Here is a 23,886-nt window from a genome sequence, read left to right as displayed (position 1 = left end):
GGAGTCCTTCACTGCAGCACATTCAGAACTCTCGTAACTTAGAGCCCATTCAAAGGTTAGAGTATTGAAGCGACCTTTCACCGTCCAGAATCAGTCACCAATATGACTGACCACCATAGGTCTGCCTCTTTGCAGAACTTGCGTAGAAGTTGTAACATCTATCGGTATTTCTATGTCAATTTGTAGTGTTGCTTATGTAGAATGTTGTATCTGTCAGGGAAATTCTTTGACTATGTATTCATATTTCAGTAATGTGGATTTTTTAAACGATGTTAAATAATGTACTGTAAACAACTTGGTCCATAGTTAGGGAACGTACGGTTGAATATAAAAGATGTTGTGAAGCCCCGCAGCTACAGAAGTACCGTGGCGGAGTGGAAAAGGTGCGGTTGGCGCGCGGGTGGCAACTCGTCCTAGTGACGCGTAAGGGATCTGTGCTGAGCAGTGCTGTGGTTAACATCTCGCTAGCACTAGCGGATCATTGTGGCTCATATTCTATAGGTTCTGAGGCCAGAGCAGCTTAAGAGCAGTATTTATGGGCCTCCGATGCTGCATTTGTTGATACTATTATCATTGCACGGTTTTTGGCCCTATAAAAATACAATTTCGACGCCAGGAAGATCTGCAACAGGGTGATGCCAACAGTACTGCCATGACTGCATCGCTGCCATGTTAACAGCCACTGAAAATCAGGCAGCCAGTGTCACCAGCCTTCCCCTAAATAGTGCATATTTGGCACTCTGTTAATGGGCCACATATTTGAGAAATTTGGTTCATTTTAATAATAATCGTGGTTCCAGAATGAGACTTTTCACTCTGCAGCGGAGTGTGCGCTGATATGAAACTTCCTGGCAGATTAAAACTGTGTGCCCGACCGAGACTCGAACTCGGGACCTTTGCCTTTCGCGGGCTAGTGCTCTACCATCTGAGCTACCCAAGCACGACTCACGCCCGGTACTCACAGGTTTACTTCTGCCAGTATCTCGTCTCCTACCTTCCAAACTTTACAGAAGCACGTCTGTGAACCTTGCAGGACTAGCACTCCTGAAAGAAAAGATACTGCGGAGACATGGCTTCGCCACAGCCTGGGGGATGTTTCCAGAATGAGATTTTCACTCTGCAGCGGAGTGTGCGCTGATATTAAAATCTCATTCTGGAAACATCCGCCAGGCTGTGGCTAAGCCATGTCTCCGCAGTATCCTTTCTTTCAGGAGTGCTAGTTCTGCAAGGTTCGCAGAAGAGCTTCTGTAAAGTTTGGAAGGCAGGAGACGAGATACTGGCAGAAGTAAAGCTGTGAGTACCGGGCGTGAGCCGTGCTTCGGTAGCTCAGATGGTAGAGCACTTGCCCGCGAAAGGCAAAGGTCCCGAGTTCTAGTCTCGGTCGAGCACACAGTTTTAATCTGCCAGGAAGTTTCATATCAGCGCACACTCCGCTGCAGAGTGAAAATCTCTGTCTGGAAACATTCCCCAGGCTGTGGCTAAGCCATGTCTCCGCAGTATCCTTTCTTTCAGGAGTGCTAGTTCTGCAAGGTTCGCAGAAGAGCTTCTGTAAAGTTTGGAAAGTAGGAGACGAGATACTGGCAGAAGTAAAGCTGTGAGTACCGGGCGTGAGTCGTGCTTCGGTAGCTCAGATGGTAGAGCACTTGCCCGGGGAAGGCAAAGGTCCCGAGTTCGAGTCTCGGTCGGGGCACACAGTTTTAATCTGCCAGGAAGTTTAATAATCGTGGTGCTGCTAAAAACTCTATCTTACACCCGTGATTAGCCCAAATCCTGTCCTAGTCAATTTTAATTAGAGTGTCCTCATTTATTATGAAAGGACTTATTCGGCAGCTATGAAATAGTTGTGATTGCTTTCTAATGTATGAAGTTACAGTGTTTAATGTTCAGTGTTATAGTTTAATAAATACTCCACGTCCAGTGCATTTCTAAATCAATCTGCAGTGATTTCCTTAAATAATTTGCCTTACTTGGAATGCTGCCTGAAAATAATAAAGTTGATCCGAAGTGAAAACGATTATTAATTGCTGCATTTATGCACTTTGATCAGAATTACGAAGTTTTGTCAGTGTTCGTTTCATGAGAAATTTTTTGAACTTGAATTTAATGTTGTGGTTGCATTTGCACAGCGAACTACATTTATATTTTGAGTAAGTTAAAAGGCTGCTTATTAAAGCACAATTTTTGTTTAAGATTTATAGTTTGTTGTGTTTTACTTAATTAATAATTATTGATGAGAATACTCCCGATTCCTCGTATATACTTGTGTAGTTTTGTTAATGAGCATGGTTCTTCAAACCATGAAAGTTTAAGGGCGCTCATGTACTAGGGTACGTAGTTAATGAAGCAAAGCAAAGGCTCCTTCAGAGCTAGTGTAGTTTGGTTTGCATTCTGTTTAATTGCTTCAAACCGAGCTTAAGAAAGAAAGATCTGCTGTGTTAGCTATTCTAATACAAGTTGGTTAACGCACAGGCATAGAGACCCTGTACTAAGCAATGAGGTTATAGAGTATGATCATTAACAGACCCCTGATTTAAATCAGAATCATTTCATACTCTTCCCGGTTTAGCATTGCTACTAGTCTCATGTGTGTTGGTGATTGGTTCTATAAATTGCTGCATCTAGTTAATTTAAGGTACGTTTTGTTGAGAGGCATATGTTACTGTTTGCTATCTCATTGTCCATTTGTTTGTCTGACTTCCAAGTTAGTAGTACATTTATCAGCAAGGTTAGGTTACTGTGTTTTAGTGTGAATAGATATAAGGAAAGAGTTGTGTGTGTGTCAAGGAAGGTTAGGTTAGCCTTAGCACTGCCTTCTGCTTTATTATATTGCTTGACACAAGAATGCCTAATTTGGCTGGCGACCAGTATTAATATGTAATGCTACAACTCTCTTTTGTGCTGGGAGAACGTCTGTTCTTGACCTACTTGTTTACTGTTAGTTATACTCTGCAGGAGTGTTTCGGAAACGAATCTCAGTATGATTGTTCTGTTCCCATTAGGTGATCTCACCGTCACATCTTTCTCAAACGTTAGCATCGATTGCCGTTTACGGTGGTCGGTGTTACCATTACCAGGTGTCCAGAATCACTCCCTTGAGCTCTCCACTCTAGAAGTCCCTGTCTACAGTTGACTCCAGCAGTGTTCCACCACTGTCCAACTCTCATTACCTGAAGGTTATCCCCACCAAAAATATATCGTTCTCAAGCTCTACGAACATGACGTGATTCACGTTGACCATTACCCCGCACTAAAATAACATATTATAACGGAATGACTCATGCAAAGAATTTATGGCCCTCGCCGTGGATCCTAAAGCGGAGAACTGCATAGCATTAAATTTGATATTAAAGGAAGATGGTAACAGAATCAAGTTTTAAATAAACACATTAATTTAATCAATTAAAACATACTTTAAAAGCATATGACTACGAAAGAACATCAGTTGATATTACAAAACGTGCACTAGATGAGTTATATCATGTAACCTGCTGGTTTTCAGCCTTTCGTAAGGTACGAGAGAACGTGGCATTTAGACGTTCTAAAATTTCTCGCGATCTTTTATTAGAACGGAAACACTGACTCCTGGTCTGACAGTTAGTCATCTATTAAAGCCCCGCTGGACTTGAGACAGGAAAGCGCAATGACCTGAGCAAATGCGGACAAAGAGTTTGCTAAAAATGCTCACCATAGGAATTCAGCATGAGACTTGTAGAAAGATGCCGTCATATGTGTGTCTCTGCGGTATACGACGAGGGTCGTACTTCTGGCACCACAAACTGTGGGTCCTGATCGGATGCTCAGATCCACACCAGATTTTTGCCCCCACCTCCTCCCCCTCCACCCCACCAACACTGGACAAACAATTCAATCCGTCCACGGCTCCATAACACAAATCACCTCTCTATATCCTCGGTGAACTGTACTCCCTACTCTTTTCTTCCCACCAAACAGAACATGCCCGCCAATCGCTGAATAAGAACGCTCAACCGACCAGTGGCAACATTTCATCTTGGACAATAATCCTGCCCAGAAAGCAAGTCGCGTTAACGTGCCCTCTTTCCCACTAAAGCTACTGCTTCTACTCCATCTACGTGATGTCACAAACATTTTTACCAATCACTTGTTTTCACACCCAGCACCTAGCTTCGTATTGGAAGACCTTTTGAAGTAAAACGACTGTTCCAGATGCCAGGTTACTACTCTCCTGCAAACCGTGTGTCTTTAGGAAAGCATAATACTGTTATTTTAGTGCATGGGAAAAAGGTGGCCTCTCATTCATAAATGTCTTTTTCTGGTCTGACTTGGCAGCAGGTCTGGAGGGCGGTTTATAAATGCACAATAGCTTCGACCCCATGGACCCTACCTGGTGAGGTGATCTTCACGGAGAGAGCACCTGAGACTGCCTGCCTGGGTGGATGCCAGAAGCTGCTTTTTTCGTTACGTCAGACACTGCTGTGCCTGCCCCAGGTCCAGCGTTTCGCACTGTTTTTACACACTCTCAAAAATAAAAAGAAAAGAAGATGACATACGCCTTGTTGCAGACGTCAGTACGTGTAGTCACTGGAGTCTAATTCTCTTTAATATACATTATTATCATATTTCGGCCCCTTATTATCATCTAAGTAGAGCGTTCGTCTCGTATTGAAAAGGAAAGGGACATGCCAGACGGTTTGCCGATTTTCCTAATGTTCCCATAGCAATAAATTTTTTTTTTTTTTTTTTTTTTTTTTTTTTTTTTTTTTTTTTGTGGGGACGACCCTCTTAAGACAGATAGATGGGCAGCTACCAGCAAAATTTATTACAATTCGTCTGGTACCAGGAGAATGTCAGCGCTGTCCGAGTGACAATCGGCATCACTAACCGTTGGTGGGATAGAACAAGTAACACAGACAGCCACAGCACGTAAATACACTCCTGGAAATGGAAAAAAGAACACATTGACACCGGTGTGTCAGACCCACCATACTTGCTCCGGACACTGCGAGAGGGCTGTACAAGCAATGATCACACGCGCGGCACAGCGGACACACCAAGAACCGCGGTGTTGGCCGTCGAATGGCGCTAGGTGCGCAGCATTTGTGCACCGCCGCCGTCAGTGTCAGCCAGTTTGCCGTGGCATACGGAGCTCCATCGCAGTCTTTAACACTGGTAGCATGCCGCGACAGCGTGGACGTGAACCGTATGTGCAGTTGACGGACTTTGAGCGAGGGCGTATAGTGGGCATGCGGGAGGCCGGGTGGACGTACCGCCGAATTGCTCAACACGTGGGGCGTGAGGTCTCCACAGTACATCGATGTTGTCGCCAGTGGTCGGCGGAAGGTGCACGTGCCCGTCGACCTGGGACCGGACAGCAGCGACGCACGGATGCACGCCAAGACCGTAGGATCCTACGCAGTGCCGTAGGGGACCGCACCGCCACTTCCCAGCAAATTAGGGACACTGTTGCTCCTGGGGTATCGGCGAGGACCATTCGCAACCGTCTCCATGAAGCTGGGCTACGGTCCCGCACACCGTTAGGCCGTCTTCCGCTCACGCCCCAACATCATGCAGCCCGCCTCCAGTGGTGTCGCGACAGGCGTGAATGGAGGGACGAATGGAGACGTGTCGTCTTCAGCGATGAGATTCGCTTCTTTCTTGGTGCCAATGATGGTCGTATGTGTGTTTGGCGCCGTGCAGGTGAGCGCCACAATCAGGACTGCATACGACCGAGGCCCACAGGGCTAACACCCGGCATCATGGTGTGGGGAGCGATCTCCTACACTGGCCGTACACCACTGGTGATCGTTGAGGGGACACTGAATAGTGCACGGTACATCCAAACCGTCATCAAACCCATCGTTCTACCATTCCTAGACCGGCAAGGGAACTTGCTGTTCCAACAGGACAATGCACGTCCGCATGTATCCCGTGCCACCCAACGTGCTCTAGAAGGTGTACGTCAACTACCCTGGCCAGCAAGATCTCCGGATCTGTCCCCCATTGAGCATGTTTGGGACTGGATGAAGCGTCGTCTCACGCGGTCTGCACGTCCAGCACGAACGCTGGTCCAACTGAGGCGCCAGGTGGAAATGGCATGGCAAGCCGTTCCACAGGACTACATCCAGCATCTGTACGATCGTCTCCATGGGAGAATAGCAGCCTGCATTGCTGCGAAAGGTGGATATACACTGTACTAGTGCCGACATTGTGCATGCTCTGTTGCCTGTGTCTATGTGCCTGTGGTTCTGTCAGTGTGATCATGTGATGTATCTGACCCCAGGAATGTGTCAATAAAGTTTCCCCTTCCTGGGACAATGAATTCACGGTGTTCTTATTTCAATTTCCAGGAGTGTAGTAATCAGCTGACAATCAGAAACAATCGCATACATCCTCAAGGAAACCACCAAACCACCATAATCTTTCAATGTTGGCTTGAATCGTGAAAACAGATCCTTGATCAATTAAGAAATGCACAGCACATATACAGATTCTGTTACCAGCTGATCAAACAGTATTATCTTTACCTAGGTCAGAGTCAAATTATTTTCTAACAGTGTGTCCATTACTGTGTCTTTCATCAGGCGTGGTTCCTTTCCCATTCACTACATGACTGGATAACATCTAGTGACGGAAGATCCACTCACACCAATACCATACCAGAATGTATATATAATTATTCAAAGGTGTACAAAAGGTACGAATGGTACCTGTTCAAACTACGGTAAGAATACAGTTTTAGAAAAATATCGTGACATCCTACATATGTAATCCTTCTCAAAATCAACAACAGACTCATACGAAAAAGCAGTATAGTGACACACAATGATGCATAAAACAATTTAGATAACTTCGACACAAACACAAACCAAATACATGTGTTCAGCTACATGCCAAGTGCAAATTTCACGTTAAGGGCTATTATAATCATGATATAAAACAAAGAATGTTTGAATTTACTAATACTATTTGTCTGTGAAAAGCATGGCCTGTGTGCTACGTCTAATGTGAAAGAGACTAGAAATAATAATCTCCATGTGTTACTGAATGCTTAAAAACGAACATGTGTGTATTTGGTAACTCAAAACATTTATTTCAAGACTAGAAGAAGATATGAACTGTGCTGATAGAATACAGAACGTAGTACATAATAAGCAATAGAACGTAGTCATAGAGCAAAATAGTCCGTCATAATGACAGAAGAAATCACTGAGTGAACTTGATCTGATATACCGAGGGAGGTGGCTCAGTGGCAGCACATTGGACACGCATTCGGGAGGACGACGGTTCAATCCCGCGTCCGGCCATTCTGATTTAGGTTTTCCGTGATTTCCCTAAATCGCTCCAGGCAAATGCTGGGATGGTTCGTTTTAAAGGGCACGGCCGACTTCCTTCCCTAATCCGATGAAACCGATGACCTCGCTGTTTGGTCTCTTACCCCAAACAATCCAGTCCTGATCTGATAGTGGTATAGCTTTATATTTTCACGTGCGCGCTGTGGAATTCACTTTGAACTGGAGTGGACTGGGGCTTTTCATCGTTGGGGCTTGCAGTGTGGGCATGGCGCAACTGGCAGGTGCAGGAAGAGGAGCGGGCAGCAAGTGAATCATCCTCCTGCTCTCCCAGTCGTGGTCAGGAGAGGTTTGTCAAAAACAGAAGGTGCTACAACATTTGTCCCAATGAAGAAATACAGTAGCTTACCTCTTCTATATTGTCAAACCTTACTGACTAAAATTTGAAACTTAGATAACAGAATCTCTTTACAACTAATAGCTATTCTCATCATAACCTGTGACAAATCCCCTCAACATAGTACACTCTACGAAGGAATTATCCGAATGAGTCGGAAATCAGTGATGTGATGCACATATAAAGATAAATAAATGATTACAATTTCTGAATAACTGCATGACTTATTCAAGAGAAAGAGCTTTATAAATGTAGTCTGGAATATCGGTGACGAGAATTAAATTGTCTTCAGTGATGAGTCCCGCCTCGATTGAAACCCGATGACAGGCCTGGAAACTCCCTGGACAACGGAGGGATACCAAACTAACTGTCGCCCACAATACGGCCCCTACGACCAGGAGTGATGGTCGAGGTGCAATTTCTTTTGGTTGCAAGACCCCTTTGGTTGTCATCTGAGACACCGTTGCAGCAAAGCAGTAAGTCGAAAGTATTCTACGCCCCATTTTGTTTCCCGTCACGGCAACCCGTCTTGGGCTTACATTTCAGCAATATAATGTCCGCCCGCACACGAAAACAGTATATACTGCTTGTCTCCGTGCATGCCAATCCCTACTTGGGCCACAAGGTCGCCGGATATTTCCCCAATTGAGGACATTTGGAGCATTATATGCATTGCCCTCCAACCAGCTCGGGATTTTGACGATCTAAGGCACCAGTTGCACAGAACTTGGCAGGATATTCCTTAGGAGGGCATCCAACAATTCTTAATCTGTGCCAAGCCGAATAATTGTTGGCGTAAGGGTCAATGATGAACCAACGCGTTATTGACTTGCTCAATTTATGGAGCCCTCTCTTCTGAATTAATCATTCAATTTTTCTGAAACTGTAATCACTTCATTGTCTGTATATGTATATCATATCTACCGATTTCGATCCTATTCTTATAATTCCTTCGCGGAGCATCTATTTTTCCGTCTTATAGTACGCCGTATGTAATTCATACAAAATTTTAAATTTCTGACATCCAAAACCGATAAACAGACGTTGAAAAATCCACATAACGATCAACATGAAACTGGTAAGAAAATTACATGTATTATTTATTTCCACCAAAAGAATGCTGTAAACTATCGTTGCTCTTTATATTTTCACTTTGGCCAAGCGAAATCACTCTGATATTAATGTTACTGGCTGGCCCAGACAAGGATTTGCCAATTAATGGAAAACCTCATGGGAGTTTAAAATGTTTACGTTGCGCAAATGGTTCAAATGGCTCTAAGCACTATGGGACTTAACATCTCAGTCATCAGCCCCCTAGACTTAGAACTACTTAAACCTAACTAACCTAAGGACATCACAGACATCCATAACGAAGGCATTATTCGAACCTGCGACCGTAGCAGCAGCGCGGTTCCGGACTGAAGCGCCTAGAACCGCTCGGCCACATCGGCCAGCTAGCTGGCCCAGGAAGTTAATGAATAACTGGAGATGTCCTTATGACACAAGGTGAAATTGTTTTGTACAACACAAAGACAGGTATGAAAAATTTATGGCCCTAGCTATAGATCCTAAGATGGAGATTTGCTTAGTATTAAATTTGATATTAAAGGCAAATATCAGCAGAAACAAGTTGTAAATGAGCACATTAATTTAATCAATTTAAAACACGCATTAAATACATTTGACTGTGGAAGAACATCAACTAATGTTACAAAATGTGCCCTAGGTGAATTATTGCAAGTAAACCTGCTGGTTTTCAGCGTTTCCCGAAGGTAATAAGAACATGCCATTTAGACTATCTAAAATTACTCTCGCGCTTTTATTGCAATAAATACAGTGACTGTTGGCCTGATAGTTAGTCTGAGAAATGCATGCATCTACTAAAGCAATGCTTGACTTGAGACAGAAGACAGGAATAATCTGAGCATTATGGACATAGGGTTATCCTATGAATCCGGTTCAACTAATAATATTCACCATAAACATTCAACATGAAACGTGCAGAAAGATTCCAGTGTGCCTGCGTGTCTCCAGTGTGCCTGCCTGTCTACAGTACAGACGGTCATGCTTTTGCTAACATGAACTCTCGACCCCAACGAGCTGCTAATATGTCCACCATATCCACACTCCCCATCTCTGGATGAACTCTTTGATCATTCCCCGGCTCTGTCCCAGAACCCATCCCAGTATATTCCCACTTTCATACAGCTTGCTGTTATCTTCCTGCTGAAGAGGACATGCCCACCAATCACAAAATAGGAAATCTCAGCTGGCCAATGGCGTGGTTCCTTCTAACGCAAAAATCGCACCAAAAGCGGGCATCGTTCAAAAGTGCAATGAATTTCTGATTCACCCGTCTTTCTCGATAAAGCTACTGCTTCTGCTCCAACTATGCGACGTCACAAATATTTTTACTAATTGTGTGTTTTAGCACCCAACAACAAGCCCCACATTAGAGGTCTCTTCAACTTAAAAATAACTGCACCGAAGGTTAGGCTCTTATTTTTCTTCAGACCATGTTTCTTCAGGAAAGAGTAAGATTGTTATCTGCTGAAGGTGCTCTTCAAAACACGAGAAAGCCCTGGACTCCCACTGGTAAAATACTTCCCCCGGCCTCTACTCATCTGCACAGCTGGGGACAGCTCATAAACACACCTTTCTGTAGACGACACGTGAAGCTGCCTGCCTGTGTGGAATACAGAACCCAAATTTTCTTTAAGTCAGACACTCCTGTACCTCTACATCTACATCTACATTTATACTCCGCAAGCCACCCAACGGCGTGTGGCGGAGGGCACTTTACGTGCCACTTTCATTACCTCCCTTTCCTGTTCTAGTCGCGTATGGTTCGCGGGAAGAACGACTGCCGGAAAGCCTCCGTGCGCGCTCGAATCTCTCTAATTTTACATTCGTGATCTCCTCGGGAGGTATAAGTAGAGGGAACCAATATATTCGATACCGCATATAGAAACGCACCCTCTCGAAACCTGGACAGCAAGCTACATCGCGATGCAGAGCGCCTCTCTTGCAGAGTCTGCCACTTGAGTTTGCTAAACATCTCCGTAACGCTATCACGCTTACCAAATAACCCCGTGACGAAACGCGCTGCTCTTCTTTGGATCTTCTCTATCTCCTCTGTCAACCCGACCCTCACGGAGATCGAGTGTTTTATCCTGTTTCCAAGTACTCTCAAAAGCAAAAAGAAATGAAGATGTCCTGCACTGTGTTAAATGAACACAAGATTTGAATTTAATTAGACTTCAGCACATTCTATCACTCCAGTCCATCTCGCTTTTATGAATATTATTATCATTTATCAAAGACTTCTGGAAATCTAAAAATATGGAATCCGTTTAATATCTGCTCTTGACATCACTCACTACTTCGTGAGAATAAAGAGCCAGTTGCGTTTCACAAGAACGATATTATGAGAATCTGTGTTGGTCACTTGTCAATAAATCGTTTTCGTCGAGGTAATTCGTAAGTTTGAATACAGTATATGATCCAGAACCCAACTGAAAATCGACTCATATTTCCGTTCATGGGTATTGGTGTGACCAGTCTCTATGTACGGATCGTTCGATGAGCGAGGGATTGTGTATAATTCCGAAGTATGGAGCTATTGTTGCAGCAAACACTAATGGCCCCTTTCTGGTTAGTATAAGAATGATTTTAAATATTTGCCTAGTTATTGTGCAGTTTTTGACTCTGATTTTAATCAAATAGATAAATGTCTCTTGAAATTACTGCAACCAATCACCTTTTCTTTCGTTATTCAATTTTTATAATCCCATTAACGGCATGCAACGCAATAAAGTCTATCTCATAACGTGAATAATTCATGCCATACTTTGTATTTACATGTTTCGTTTATATATCTTGCCTGCAGACAACCAATAAAACATGTACCATCTGAAGATGAATCTCTAGCCGGTTCGAAACCAATAATGAGATGGCAAAAAATCAGGAACGAAACAAAAGGCGACTGGTTGCAGTAATTTCAAGAAACCTTTGTTTATCACTGTCGCAATGATCCTCACCCACAATGGATGAAAATTTTAGACAGATAAATAGTTACTACGTTCAACACAGGTGCAATAAATGTTAAATAGCATACCCAACTACAGTGGTTCATAGTTCAACTGATAAAAGTTTATGGTCTTTAGAACTGACACACTAAGTAGTAGGCTGGTGAAATCAACTATGCCCCCTGTATAGTGGTGAGCGAACACACAATATAAAATAGGAAATAAAATAGTTGGAGAAACAGACAGTGTTCACAGCTAAAACCAACAGAATCTAAATTCCTCATTACCTCATATACAACGAGAGTGCAACTGAAACATGCACTAATACTGGAAGTTCCTCACTGATGAACCGAGTTAAAGTCCAGTCTCAGTGGACAACCAACTTCACATTCAAAAATACATGTTCTTCTGAACTACTGACGGAAGTGAATCAGAATCCTTACTACCACAGCACAACTCTAAGTCCTTAAAAACTCGTGCATAATATATTCTTGAGTATCATGACCGACTACACGAAAAATTTGTACAACCAAAGATGTGCGTGGTGGAATCACCACTCAGAAAATTACACATTTTTGTCTCTTCAAACTTATAGCAAACTGTGTCCTACTTCAAGACGACCACTATCATTTTAAGGCCTAAAACCTCCCTTTCACGGAAACATGCAGCATCCATGTCGCTTAACGACATTTACTTTAATGAACCTGATTCCCAACGTTTTTTTACTTAAATAATATCGAAAATCTGATTGTGTCAATAAGTGCGTGATAAAATTCCATACAAGACTGTACCTTGCACTTAATTTTATGTGCAGTAGTTCCCACAAAATTTAAGCGAATGCATAGTTACAGTGCCAAAAATGAGTGCATAATCTCTGTGTCGTCAGTTACTACAATAAATACGGATATGGTTCAAATGGCTCTGAGCACTACGGGACTTAACTTCTGTGGTCATCAGTCCCCTAGAACTTAGAACTACTTAAACCTAACTAACCTATGGACATCACACACATCCATGCCCGAGGCAGGATTCGAACCTGCGACCGTAGCAGTCCCGCGGTTCCGGACTGCGCGCCTAGAACCGCTAGACCACCGCGGCCGGCAAATACGGATATGTTTCCTCCTCTTTCCATTGAAGTAATTAGAATAATTAGAGGAATAATAGTTTTTAAGTTAAAGGGGAAACTGTTAAAATTTATATACAATTAATTAAAAAAACAAAATAAAGACAGAATATCTTACGAACTAAATGTTGGATGCGGTATGAAATAACGCCCACCAATGCATACTACCTTGCTGATTGTGTATGTGACATGTATTAAATTTTATGTAGATTTTTCATCAAAGTTAGATTCAAAACGGTCTCACAACTCAGTTAATTACGGCTTGATATATGTGAGCAGTTCATTTAATGCGCACTACCGAGAGCTGGAATATAAGTGTTTGATCTCTTTTGTACTGTAATTATTGTAAGAGGTATTACAGATTTAATTAATTTCAATTATAAAATCTCCTCAGTGGTGTATCATCTCACACACGTTAATTACAAATCACATCTGAATAGTTGTACAATCGTGTTGTTCCTCTCTATAATGTGAAATATCATCCTTCTCTTTGTCTACCGTGGATTGCACTGAAGGTGCACAAACGCGAACAACCTAATTAAGCCTTTATTCCCACTAGTGGTAGAACTGATGTCTCGTCCGCTAGTTTGATTGCGACAGAAGCAGTTGTTTGGCAGCTAACACTCAACTGAGCAGCACAGAGAGCTGCCCTACGCCAGCACATCCTCTTAGGCCTGGCTGAGGCACGTTTGTCCAGAGTCCGCGTCTCGGAGCGCACGCAAACTGAAGGCCGCTCCCGTCCAAAGTCAGGTGTGTGTGGCTGCCGACAATCAACCGCACGGCACAGAGCGCTGCCGCTTCCTGGCCGCCCTGACACACGTTTGCCCGGAGTCCGCGTCGCAGTGCACGCGCAAACTGAACGTCGCTCCCGACCAAATCAAGTCACCCTCATGCAAATATGGTCTCTTGTGTCACATTACCTCTACCTACGTTGTATTTCAGGCAATGACCAAAATAACGGAAGCAGCACCAAGAATTAAACCGACTCATCAAAGAAATTCAGATAATAGTCAGTATACATAAACATAACAGTGTAAAATTTTCTGCAAGCGAAATGCAGTATTTTCTGTGTATATTTGGCTTCCTAAAATAAACATATATAGATATGTGAGTGAAAGAAATAAAATCCAGATTGAACAATACGTTTAAACATCGAAGACGTAACAAATAAATCATTCTTGTGTGCACCTCTTCATGGGTGAAAATGACATTTTGTATTCAAATAAAACATTCAAATCTCACGACACTATATCTGATGTAACAAATCAGTGTCTGTCCTCCAAACGAGCTGATTAAACAATACAATGGATATATTAAAAAATAGATACTGTGGTATTATTTGCCCATTTCTTTCCGTCTGGTGTAGTTTTTGTGGAACTGCACAATTAGCTCTCATTCGTCGGTTGAAATAACATTCGAAATATAATTCTTTTCACTTCACACTCACTCAGACTAACACTTGAAGTGACGACCTGCTCACTGTGTTAGCTGTTGCTTCTAGCCATCCTACGATATCAGCAGACCCAGTGCAGATACTATTGCTTCGTTGTCCTTACACCTCATCAGCCAGAACTTTCCCAAACAAAGAAACATACACAAGCCGTGAGCTATTTGATCCCCTAATCTAAACACATAGGTAATGCTACGGAAAATCACCATTGTCAGACCAAAACCACATGACAGAAAATTCATCACAACAGAGACAAACATATGCACAGCCACAGTGGCAAAAATAAGAAATGCAATTGCACTTTTTTTTTTCTCCTCATGCTGTGATCTCTGTCTTCATTTAAAAAGGACACCGACCGCAACAGTCTATACATTACAGATCGGAATCTCGCGTAAACTTCTCTCACAAGGGACAGGAATTTGTATTTAAACGTTTGTACACAGACAAATCGTACGCTCCTTACCACGGCATGTGATTGTGTTGCTCTTGGTTTGTACACAACAGCTTTCAGTCTTTGAGGAAGGGGGAAGGCAAGGGGGGGGGGAGGGTTAACACATCAGTCTATCAGTTACCTCATCAAGTAGTTGACGTGTTTAGTATCTGTGTGTCAGTACAGTCACACACATACACCAAAAATGAAAGAAACCGTTAATGCCTGGAACGTTTTAAATACTGTGGCATCCAAGTTAGATGGTGAAAATTATTGAACTGTATGAATTAAAATTGTCATAACTTTTGAACGGTTTGCGTTAGGACGTTCAAACTGCATGGTTGACCGCGGGGCATGATGGGAATTAGTATGCGCATGCACGGTTTGGTTTAGCACCTAAGCCCACATTCATTAAGATGGGTTCGTCGATAAGCGAAACTGGCGCATTTGGGGGACTGAGAATCCGTATTTCACGATCGATGAGTCTCTTCACCTTCAACGGGTGACTGTGTGATGTGCACTGTCCGGACAGGGAATAGATGGTGCCATATTCCTCGATGGCATCGTGACCATCGAACGGTACGTGAAGGTTTTGCCAGATCATTTCATCCCCGTTATCCAAAGTGACCCTGATTTCGGAAGATGTGCTTCATGCAAGACGGAGCTCGATCCCATCGAATCAGGAGAGTGTTTCATGTCTGGGAGGAGCACTTTGGGGACCGCATTCTGGCTCTGGGGTACCCAGTGGCCACTGGCATGGGCCTGGATTGGCCGCCATATTCTCCGGATCTGAACACATGCAACTCATTTTTATGGGGCCATGTTAAAGACAAGGAGTATAGCAATAACCCCAAAACCACTTCTGAGCTGAAAACAGCCATTCAGGAAGCCATCGCCAGCATGTTCCGACACTTCAGCGGGTCACGCAGAATTAAGCTATTCGTCTGCGCCACACCAACGCCGATGATGGCAGACATATCGACCCTGTCATAATTTAAATCCGAATGTCTACAGTCACGTTTACATGTTGAACGAAATGTGTGTACGCCTAGTTTGTAACTAACTTACGTTTTTTTTTTCATATAGTTCAATAATTGTCGCCCTATAAGAAGGCGTTATGCAATGGAAGATAAGTGCAGGACAGGATTATGATACTTTCTCAAGGCTTTTGGTGGATCTAATCGTTCAGTAACATGAATATTAATTTGAATGCTCAACTGAAGTTACACCGGTTAGCGCAATGGATGAAAAAAATGAATTTATAGATGATAAAGCGATAATAGTGCTCAAGATGGTGGTACTAGTGGCAGTCGCGGAAACAGTACTCTCAAAGAGAAGCTAACAGTTCTGGGGATTGTGAATCAGCAGCAGAAAAGAAATTCAGTACTAAAAAAAAAAAAAAGTGTGTGAAATCTTATGGGACTTAACCACGAAGGTCATCAGTCCCTAAGCTTACACACTACTTGACCTAAATTATCCTAAAGACAAACACACACACCCATGCCCGAGGGAGGACTCGAACCTCCGCCGGGACCAGCCGCACAGTCCATGACTGCAGCGCCTTAGACCGCTCGGCTAATCCAAAATTCAGTATTGTTACTGTGTTTAGCCCTCGGTTGATCTCACGGATAACACTCGTCATCCATATGAATTTCACGCTGTATTTTGTCTAAGTAGGCTGGACTGAGTACGCACCGTTTTCAGTACCTTTCGGGTAACTCTCCATCCGTTATTTTCAGTCATCATTTGCTTTCAGATACGCAAGTCGCATTGTTTATGAAGCATTATTGTAGCGTGGAGGCCACTGATCATCCACAGCAGTGTTTGTTACTTTATTGCTTTCCTAGATTCACTCTGAGTTTCACGTGCATAATTTTAGTAGTATCAAAACGAATTACAGTTAATTTGCTCTTTACTTACAATATCTACCTTCGAAAAGCAAATATTCTCTATAGTTTTAGTTCGAGGAATAAATATCAAAGGAAAAATATCTAGGGCACAATTTAGCAGAAATCCTGATGTATGGGTGGAGAGGTTGCAAGAGTTAAGTGATGAAGATCCCTACAGTTATATTGATGACTCAAACTCGAGGATTGTGTAAATGAAAGCTGTCATGATTCAGAAACAGAACAAGAAGTGTCACAAAGTTATGAATGTCAATGACAGAAGTAAATAATTCCAGAGGACGTATTTCTTTTATGATAAGATGGAATAGCTGAATGGATGAGTAGGTGTCATACCGAAAACTGTGTGCCGGACCGAGACTCAAACTCGGGACCTTTGCCTTTCGCGGGCACGTGCTCTGCCAACTGAGCTACCCAAGCACGACTCACGTCCCCTCCTCACAGCCTTACTTCTGCCAGTACATCGTCTCCTACCTTCCAAACTTTACAGAAGTTCTCCTGCGAAACTTGCAGAACTAGCACTCCAGAAAGAAAAGATATGCGGAGACATGGCTTAGCCACAGCCTGGGGGATGTTTCCAGAATGACATTTTCACTCTGCAGCGGAGTGTGCGTAGATATGAAACTTCCTGGCAGATTAAAACTGTGTGCCGGACCGAGACTCGAACTCGAGACCTTTGCCTTTCGCGGGCAAGTGCTCTACCAACTTTTTTTGTTTTTCTTTTTTTGTCTCATTTTGTTCGCTATTGTTCGTTGCATCTGCTCGGGGCGGACGTCGTAAGACATCCGTATAGGTTCGTCGTTGATAGATTAACTCAGTTTTTTTATTACAGATGGCAGCTGACCCTCCGACCGAACACGCTGAGCTACCGTGCCGGCACTGCCTGGGGGATGTTTCCAGAATGAGATTTTCACTCTGCAGCGGAGTGTGCGCTGATATGAAAGTTGCTGGCAGATTAAAACTGTGTGCCGGACCGAGACTCGAACTCGGGACCTTTGCCTTTCGCGGGCAAGTGCTCTACCAACTGAGCTACCCAAGCACGACTGACGCCCCGTCCTCACAGCCTTACTTCCGCTAGTACCTCGTCTCCTACCTTCCAAACTTTACAGAAGATCCCGAGTTCGAGTCTCGGTCCGGCACACAGTTTTAATCTGCCAGCAAGTTTCATATCAGCGCACAATCCGCTGCAGAGTGAAAGTCTCATTCGGGTGTACTACGGATCTTAGAATAAGAGCTTGCAATTTTATTACGCGTTTAGCTGTCCCAAATAATGAAGTTAAATAACAAAGACAGAAATAGATATTACCAAGTTATTCTTGAATTAAAATATAATAGCCATTATTACAACATGTACTAATATTTACGTCACTGAAATTCGTGGTAAATTTTCTAGAAGAAAAGCTAAAAAAACTAATGTGACAGAGATCAGAGCGTTACCAGTTTACTTTGTCTTGTTACTGGTTTGCTTTATCTACCTGGATCTCTGAGACATTCTAGAAAGAGTTTATCAAACTTGTCGAATAACACAAAGGAAAACAGAACTGAATCATTCTACTTGCACCCAGTCAGATTGCACTTGAGATGTCTCAGGTTTGATGATATCTTTATAGATGTGTGAACTGAGAGAATGACAAGTTTGCTCCTATCTAGAGATAATCGAGCTTTTTATGAACAATTGTCAAAAATATTTGTCACCTAGTATATATTCTATTATGTGTGTGTATTAAATAAATTATATTTAGATTTAGATACAACATTTCTAAAGTTACTCATACACACCATTCAAAGTGTCCAAATACACCTTTTATGTTGTGGATGACACCCAACATCGTCGCGGGTAACGATGTCAGGAATTATCGCTTGAGATAACGAAGGGCCAACAAAATTTTGGGAAGAGCGTCTTGAACGTATTTATGATGATTATCGTACACCTCCACGTAATGCTGCGACCAACAGCTCGTTATTGAAGAGACATCCATCAATGAAAAGGACATCGAACATTAGAGTAATATTGGATTACGTGGAGAAAGAGACGTAATGAACATCCATTTTGAGGAAACAAGGCTATCGAAGAACTAGAAACAAAACAACGCATTCTATCCCAGTTCGGCAAAGAATGAACGAAACTGTGTACATTACTGGCATCTGAAAATGGGCAATGCAAAAAGCAAGAGATATTGGGCACTCCAAGTTTAAATGTTCTGCAATTTTCGTAGTAGGTCTCAAGAAAGAATACAGACATTGCCGTAGACACTTCACTATATTTATGACAGCCAGAGATGTAAAAGAATACCAACATATTCGCCAGTCTGGGGCCCGTTTTGCCGAAGAAATAAACAAGAAAACTGCCAGTTTCCAGATACAGCCGTACTGCATTTCGAACACTGATGAAAGAGGATTTAATTACGAACTAATTGCTGGAGCGACACTATCTAAAAAGGGGAAAAGCCAACAGTTGCCTTAGTCCAGACTACACACAATACAACTCACAGTTATACAATAGAAGCTGGAATTTCAGCGAGTGGACACTAAACAAGAAAACAGTATATTTGTCTTCAGGAAAAATACTTTGGGCCCGAAAGTTAAGAAAGGTTATTGAAGACAATATCCTACCAAGTATATTCATTTGGATGTAGACACTCTGTAATCAGAAACGGTCCTTGGTACAGCCCAAATAATTTCTTTATTTCTCTGTCCAAATCACAGAGTTTCTCCTTCGTCCTGAGTAGGACCATGTCCTCTGTATTGTAACACATAATCTTGAATATTCCACCGTGCAGTCTGTCTCTCGTTGGGCTTCTTTTAGATGTGCTTATTTTACCTTTCCCTCAAGTTCCTGTACAGAGATTTGCCATGGTGTGAAATCTGCTACCTCTGTCAACAGGTTCCCCGGCCTTTCTTGCATCATCAGTTCTTGCAGGGTGAATCCAATGGCGCAAATTTCGTCACTGGTCATGACGTCCTCGAACATCGGTATATAACGAGTCTACTTTGTAGGGCAATTCGCCCTAGCAAGCCTGCCCATCTCCCTCTTGTAGCATTCAGCTGGTTTCCTTGAGGGATGATAAACCAAAGTCCGCATATGTTTAACACCTTCTTGTGGCATAAAATCCTCCCACAACTTAGATACAAACTGCGAACCACTGTCGGAAAATTTGACCTTTGGCTTTCATACATTGGCAAAATAGTCCTACTCTGACTTATTGCCAGATATTTTTCTTCTGGCCCTTTTCATCGTTTATAGTTTAACACGCTTGGAAAATATGTTAGCTGCCAAAAGTATATATTCTAAACCCCCAAAACCTGAGGGAAGAAGACCAAAAACGTCAGTTGCATGTAAATCATGAACTATGATACTTTGGATCTTTCCCTGGCTCACGACAGTACCATGTTTTACTTGCTGGCTATGAGCACATGCATCGAGCTACCATCTCATACTGCTTGCCATGTTACTGAAGATCACATAGTCCCGCAGCATCTCCAGGCACTGTTGGTGTCCATAGTGCTCATGGCTCAGATGACTATACTGAAGAAAAGCTTCTACATGCTGTTCCGCGAAACAGAACTTCGACATCCCCTTGTTTCATTCTTTCACCCAAAAGAGACGCCTTCATAAAATTTGTAGAAGTGCTGGAACTTCACATTTCCCATACAGTGTCTTCAAGAGCTGAAGATCAGGATTCACATTCTGCATTCTCCCCATATTTCTGCAGATGCCACGAATCGCCTTTTCCCCTAGAGTCTCCATTGTTTCTTGTATTACTGATTCACTGGTCAGGTAATACATATCATTGTCCACCTACTCAACAAAGTCAGGAAAATTATCTAGCCGCGAGGTCTAGGGCGCCTATTAACGGTCCGCGCGGCTCCCTCCGTCGAAGGTTCGAGTCGTCCCTCGGGCATGGGGGTGTGCGTTGTTCATGGAGTAAGTTAGTTTAAGTTAGATTACGTAGTATGTAAGCTTAGGGACCGATGACCTCAGCAGTTTGGTCCCATAAGATCTTACCACAAATTTCCAGTTTCTAAAAATTCCGTATCGTTTCTGTGGGCTGTGGAGTAAATCACACTGCAAATAAGCAGGCAGGTGCCTTTTCAGAGTCGAAATCTCCATAAACGTGCCTAAATGTTAGCCCAAATGCAGTAATTTCTGCAGGACAGCTTCGCAAAACACGTCCATACTTCTCGATAACTACAGTAACAAGGTCTATTCAAGAGTACGTTCTGCAGTTGCGATTGCTTCCCTCCAACCCAGTACTTTCTCTGCAAAAGCACCTCAAAAACAACGCAATCACTAAACTTTGCCGCATTTTGATACTACCACGTGTGTACGCCTCCGTCGAGCTGCTGCTTAACAAATTTAGCTTTCGCTTCATTGGATTTGCCTTCAACAAAACAGTCTTCTCACGACGCTAACACATGCAAAACGTGGTACGTGCATTCCTCTCTAAAACATTTGTTTATTGCTCACCATGAACTTTGTAACAGTTGCCCCTTCATGCTTTATTTCAACATTACTTAACGTTAAACAGTGTATTCTGTGGTGTCACCGCCAGGCACCACATTTGCTAGGTGGTAGCCTTTAAATCGGCCGCGGTCCGTTAGTATACGTCGGACCCGCGTGTCGCCACTATCAGTGATTGCAGACCGAGCGCCGCCACACTGCAGGTCTAGTCTAGAGAGACTCCCTAGCACTCGCCCCAGTTATACAGCCGACTTTGCTAGCGATGGTTCACTGTCTACATACGCTCTCATTTGCAGAGACGACAGTTTAGCATAGCCTTCAGCTACGTCATTTGCTACGACCTAGGAAGGCGCCATATCAAGTTACTATAAGGACTATCTTCAAGAATGTATTCTGAACAGATACTATTGTGAATCATGTACCGTCAAGAGCGACGTTCATCATTAATGGATTAAAGTTAAGTATCAAACTAATTTCGTCCGCTTTCTGAATTCTCATTTCTTGTCATGTTCCAGTCCTCACGTCAGTATAGTTCTTCCCTCATCACGCCAGCCTGCGTGGGCTAAAACGCGTGCATTTCGGCCTCCGCTCGTAACACGGTGTTGGCTCTTCTGCTAACACAAAACATTCAACCTTTCTCTTCTCTTTGCCTCTGTAACCACAGCAGTTTGCAGTCCACTCACCTCAGATTTCAACAAGTCCAGGTCTGCATTAACTTCTGACTGGCACTGAACCACGTGGCCTACACAGTCAGACTTTGATTTCAGTCCAGTCTCAGTGACATTTACCCTATTATGGCGCTCTGTCTGCACATAATCTGTCCTCTGCCACAAACCCTCCTCCACTGCAGTGATTCAGTCTGCCAGATTCCTCTCTGAATCCCTAACTTTCCAGCTGATCCCCTCTAAAATACCGTGGGTTTTTACCTTTCGATCATTCAGATCTTCTCTAAACTCCACAAAATCATTGTTATTTCCCTCTTTTTGACCTTTGGTTTCATCTATCGTCTTCACTTTGCTATTAATTTCCTCAAATATACTACCGAAACCCCCTTAGTGTTTACGTGATAGCAAACAGCTGCGACTGACAACTTCCTGCTCCCAAAATCTCAATCTCATGTCCTTCCCCAAAAAATTTCCTTTCTTCTGCCACAGACCTACTTGGAGTTCCTATATTGCTACCCACTTCATCATACCAACATTCACTAGGCGACTGCTTTATCCAGTCACCCATGGCCAACTTACTTCAAAAATGGCTCTGAGCACTATGGGACTTAACATCTGAGGTCATCAGTCCCCTAGACTTAGAACTACTTAAACCTAACTAACCTAAGGACATCACACACATCCATGCCCGAGGCAGGATTCAAACCTGCGACCGTAGCAGTGGCGCGGTTCCGGACTGAAGCGCCTAGAACAGCTCGGCCACACCGGCCGGCGCCAACTTACTGCACCGACAAAGTTATTACAATTTTGAATGCTCCTGATACTTATGTGTACGACCACTGTGCCGCCACTGTTCACCGCTCGGGGTAGCCGCGCCGTCTATGGCGTCTTGTCACGGTCCGCGCGGACGTTCGAGTCCTCCCTCGGGCATGGGTGTGTGTGTCATCCATAGTGTAAGTTAGTTTAAGTTAGATTAAGTAGTGTGTAAACTTAGGGACCGACGACCTCAGCAACTTGGTCCCGTAAGACCTTACCACAGATTTCCAAATTCCGCCGCTGTTGTGGAGGCATGGCCGTGTGGTTTGGTGATGCGCTGGAACTAAGCCCCACATCAACTGCTGGTGCTGTATGCCTACGCGACGTGGCTCTGCGTGCTGGAAACATACCCTCGGTGCGCTTTGCCAACATGGTGTCAGCTACCGCGTGGCAGCTGCTGCGGCACGATGAAGCCCAGACCCTCTGTGCTGTGCTAGACCCGCCTGGTGGCGATGACTATATGGTTGCCGCCGTGGCGTGCTGGAGCACGCATGGACTATGAAGGGTTGCCTTGAAGACCCCGCTGCTGCTTACCGGGCATGCGTTAATGACGAAACAAGCAAATACACAGCCCTAAATATCAGTTGTGGTAATCGCCTAGTCAACTTAGCCTTCAGATCTATTTGCCTAACAAACTAAATTCTGGACGTGCTCCAAGTTGTGACAATAACAGCTCCTCGATGCATAGTCATGGTCTGATTTAATGTCTTAACGTGGTTACTGTGTACTATTACATCAAAATATGCTAATAAATTTGCCTCTGCTATATTAATCAGACGGACATAAAATTACTAGACTGACCATAGCTGCAGTAAAAGTTACATAACGTACTCCAACCGCAGTGGTTTACAGTTTAACTAATAAAAGTTTATTGAATTTGAAACTGACACACTAATTAGTAGGCTAATGAAATCAGCTACGCGATAAAATGATTTGAAAGTAGCTCGGGCCTCCAATACTGTGGCTAGCGAACACACTATATAAAATAATAAATAAAATGGCTGGCAAGCAAAGACAGTGTCACAGCTAAAATTAACATAAGCTAAGCTCCACACTAACTCTCATATACTAAGTGCGTAACCGACACTCAGCGCACCAGCTGAATTGTTGATTAACAGCAGAAAATACTGAAACGTCCGTACTGGCGGACTAAGTTAAAGTCCAGGCTTAGTGGAAAGTCAACTTCACCTGCAAAAAATACTGTACATGTTCTGCTGAACTGCTGGCAGGAATGAATGAGAGACGTGACTACTGCAGTGAAACTCTAGGTCCGAAAAAACTCGCACGTAAACATTTATAAGCGTCGTCACTGATGATACGAATAATTGCTGCCACTAAAACTG

General features: G+C 43.3%; 1 non-coding gene across 1 annotated transcript; it reads left to right on the top strand.

The window, feature by feature from the left end:
* The first annotated feature begins 1,616 nt into the window (after positions 1-1,616).
* Positions 1,617-1,690, top strand: Trnap-ggg. The gene has a single exon. It is a non-coding gene; the product is annotated as a tRNA-Pro (tRNA).
* Positions 1,691-23,886: the final 22,196 nt, after the last annotated feature.

This window comes from Schistocerca piceifrons, chromosome X, assembly GCF_021461385.2.
Source record: "Schistocerca piceifrons isolate TAMUIC-IGC-003096 chromosome X, iqSchPice1.1, whole genome shotgun sequence".
Taxonomy (NCBI): domain Eukaryota; kingdom Metazoa; phylum Arthropoda; class Insecta; order Orthoptera; family Acrididae; genus Schistocerca; species Schistocerca piceifrons.
Note: the sequence above shows the minus strand (reverse complement) of the source record. Positions and strands in the feature narration are given on the sequence as shown.